The sequence below is a fragment of the Oreochromis niloticus genome, unplaced genomic scaffold, assembly GCF_001858045.2.
Source record: "Oreochromis niloticus isolate F11D_XX unplaced genomic scaffold, O_niloticus_UMD_NMBU tig00000124_pilon, whole genome shotgun sequence".
In the NCBI taxonomy this organism is placed as follows: Eukaryota; Metazoa; Chordata; class Actinopteri; order Cichliformes; family Cichlidae; genus Oreochromis; species Oreochromis niloticus.
In genome coordinates, this window is record NW_020327067.1 from 31,261 (window position 1) to 34,992 (window position 3,732).

The following is a 3,732-nucleotide window of genomic DNA, read 5'->3' on the forward strand; positions in this document are numbered from 1 at the left end:
TGTTCCAAAGCACAGTATTTCTGCCAAATCACAATATAACTGCAAAATAAAGGTTTTTGAGCCAAATCATAGTGTTTGTGCTAAATCCTAGTAATTCTGCTCAATCATAGAATTTCTGCTATGCTGAAGTGGTTTTTGCTAGATTATAGAATTTCTGCTAAGTCAAAGTATTTCATGTAAATCATACTACTTATACCAAGTCCCAGTGTTTCTGCCAAATCATAATTCGTAAATAATGTGGCGTGTTGGTGGAACAGCTAGTTCTCTCCCATCATGCCTTGGGACATGTGCTGCTGTTTAGATGTTCTTGTTTCATTGTTTATGGTTACGTTACTTTTAACTGTTGTCTTGAATGCTGTGTTTATACTACGGTACAAAGTCACTGACAGTTATTGTTTTATAGGAAGAATGCAGTACCATAAGTGAGTTCTGTTATGCTTTTATTGACCCTTGAAGCACATTGTGGCACAAGCAAGTGTTTAATAAAGAGCACACCCTACCAGCTTGGGGTAGAAATACAAGCTCAACATCTCACTCAGAGCTTCTTTGTAAGATTCATCTGCATGCTGCCAATTTATCTTCGGGCACTGCTGACACTCACGGTGTGAGCAGTTTTTACTGTCATCTTACTGTTGAGCCATAAATTATGTCTGTTTGAGGGTTGGAAATCTGTCCTCCTCTCAGTTTTCAAACTCTGAAAATGAAAATTTCTTCTCTCGTCATATCTCCATGACGGAGATACAAGAGCAATGAAAATCGCAGTCAAAGTTCACCAAAGTCAGCTGATTTGCCCAGTACAAGACTTGTGCTTCTATCCACCTAGTTTTTGAGTTGCACGACGTTTTGTAACTACAAAAACGGCGATTTAAGCCCTCACCGCCATCTATTTCTGACTGCTCATCAATCTTTTTTTCCAGCCGCCAGCCCCGTTCCAGGTGGCGTAATTGGTAATGACGCGGGTCTGCAGGTCAAAGGTCGTGGGTTAAATCCCACTTTGTTCAACTTTTTTTTTCACTACAAATTATACACAGACCTGTAATTATATTGCTAATTTATTACAATTCTGCAAAGTTTTATGATTTTCTGAGCTTTTCTAATATGGACCTCAGATTCTTGTTAACACTCCATGGCAGAAGTCGCAGTATTTGTGCTAAAACATACTATGTCTGCAGAATCACAGTATATCTGTTATGTTATAGTATTACTACTAAGGCATAGTATTTCTACCACATCATAGTATTCCTTCAAAATCATAGTATTACTGCAATTTCATAGTATTTGAGCAAAATTGTAGTATTTGTGCAAAACATACTATGTCTGCAAAATCACAGTATATCTGTTATATTATAGTATTACTACTAAGGCATAGTATTTCTACCAAATCATAGTATTCCTTCAACATGATAGTGTTACTGCAATTTCATAGTATTTGAGCAAAGTCGTAGTATTTGTGCAAAAACATACTATGTCTGCAGAATCACAGTATATCTGTTATATTATAGTATTACTACTAAGGCATAGTATTTCTACCACATCATAGTATTCCTTCAACATGATAGTATTACTGCAGTTTCATAGTATTTGAGCAAAATCGTAGTATTTGTGCCAAAACATACTATGTCTGCAAAATCACAGTATATCTTTTATGTTATAGTATTACTACTAAGGCATAGTATTTCTACCACATCATAGTATTCTTCAAATCATAGTATTACTGCAATTTCATAGTATTTGAGCAAAGTCGTAGTATTTGTGCAAAACATACTATGTCTGCAGACTCACAGTATATCTGTTATATTATAGTATTACTACTAAGGCATAGTATTTCTACCACATCATAGTATTCCTTCAACATGATAGTATTACTGCAGTTTCATAGTATTTGAGCAAAATCGTAGTATTTGTGCCAAAACATACTATGTCTGCAAAATCACAGTATATCTTTTATGTTATAGTATTACTACTAAGGCATAGTATTTCTACCACATCATAGTATTCCTTCAACATGATAGTGTTACTGTAGTTTCATAGTATTTGAGCAAAATCGTAGTATTTGTGCAAAACATACTGTGTCTGCAAAATCAGTATAACTGTTATGTTATAGTATTACTACTAAGGCATAGTATTTCTACCACATCATAGTATTCCTTCAAACTCATAGTATTACTGCAATTTCATAGTATTTGAGCAAAGTCGTAGTATTTGTGCAAAACATACTATGTCTGCAAAATCACAGTATATCTTTATGTTATAGTATTACTACTAAGGCATAGTATTTCTACCACATCATAGTATTCCTTCAACATGATAGTGTTACTGTAGTTTCATAGTATTTGAGCAAAATCGTAGTATTGTGCAAAAACATACTGTGTCTGCAAAATCAGTATAACTGTTATGTTATAGTATTACTACTAAGGCATAGTATTTCTACCACATCATAGTATTCCTTCAACATGATAGTATTACTGCAGTTTCATAGTATTTGAGCAAAATCGTAGTATTTGTGCCAAAACATACTGTGTCTGCAAAATCAGTATAACTGTTATGTTATAGTATTACTACTACGGCATAGTATTTCTACCACATCATAGTATTCCTTCAAAATCATAGTATTACTGCAATTTCATAGTATTTGAGCAAAGTCGTAGTATTTGTGCAAAAACATACTATGTCTGCAGAATCACAGTATATCTGTTATATTATAGTATTACTACTAAGGCATAGTATTCTACCACATCATAGTATTCCTTCAACATGATAGTATTACTGCAGTTTCATAGTATTTGAGCAAAATCGTAGTATTGTGCCAAAACATACTATGTCTGCAAAATCACAGTATATCTTTTATGTTATAGTATTACTACTAAGGCATAGTATTTCTACCACATCATAGTATTCCTTCAAAATCATAGTATACTGCAATTTCATAGTATTGAGCAAAATCGTAGTATTTGTGCAAAAACATACTATGTCTGCAAAATCACAGTATATCTGTTATGTTATAGTATTACTACTAAGGCATAGTATTTCTACCAAATCATAGTATTCCTTCAACATGATAGTATTACTGCAGTTCATAGTATTTGAGCAAAATCGTAGTATTGTGCAAAAACATACTGTTTCTGCAAATCAGTATACCTGTTATGTTATAGTATTACTACTAAGGCATAGTATTCTACCACATCATAGTATTCCTTCAAAATCATAGTATTACTGCAATTTCATAGTATTTGAGCAAAGTCGTAGTATTTGTGCAAAACATACTATGTCTGCAAATCACAGTATATCTGTTATGTTAAAGTGTTACTACTAAGTCACAGTATTTCTGCCAATTCGTAGTATTTGTACTAAATCATGGTACTTGTGCAAATCATACTATTTTTGCAAATCATAGTATTCGAACCAAAACATAGTATTGTACGAAATCATAGTATTCTTCTAAATCATAGTATTTCAATCAAATCTCAGTAGTTGTGCTGAAACGCAGTATTATTGCCAAATCATAGTATTTGTACTGAAACATAGTATTTGTGCCAAAAGAGTATTTCTAATAAATCATAGTACTTGTGCCAAATCATAGTATTTCTGCCACATTGTGCTAGTTGTGCAAAAACATAGACTGTCTGCAAAATCATAGTATATCTATTATGTTATAGTATTATTACTAAGTCGTAGACTCTCTATTTGTTATAGTATATCTGCTGAATACAGTATATGTGCCAAATCATAGTA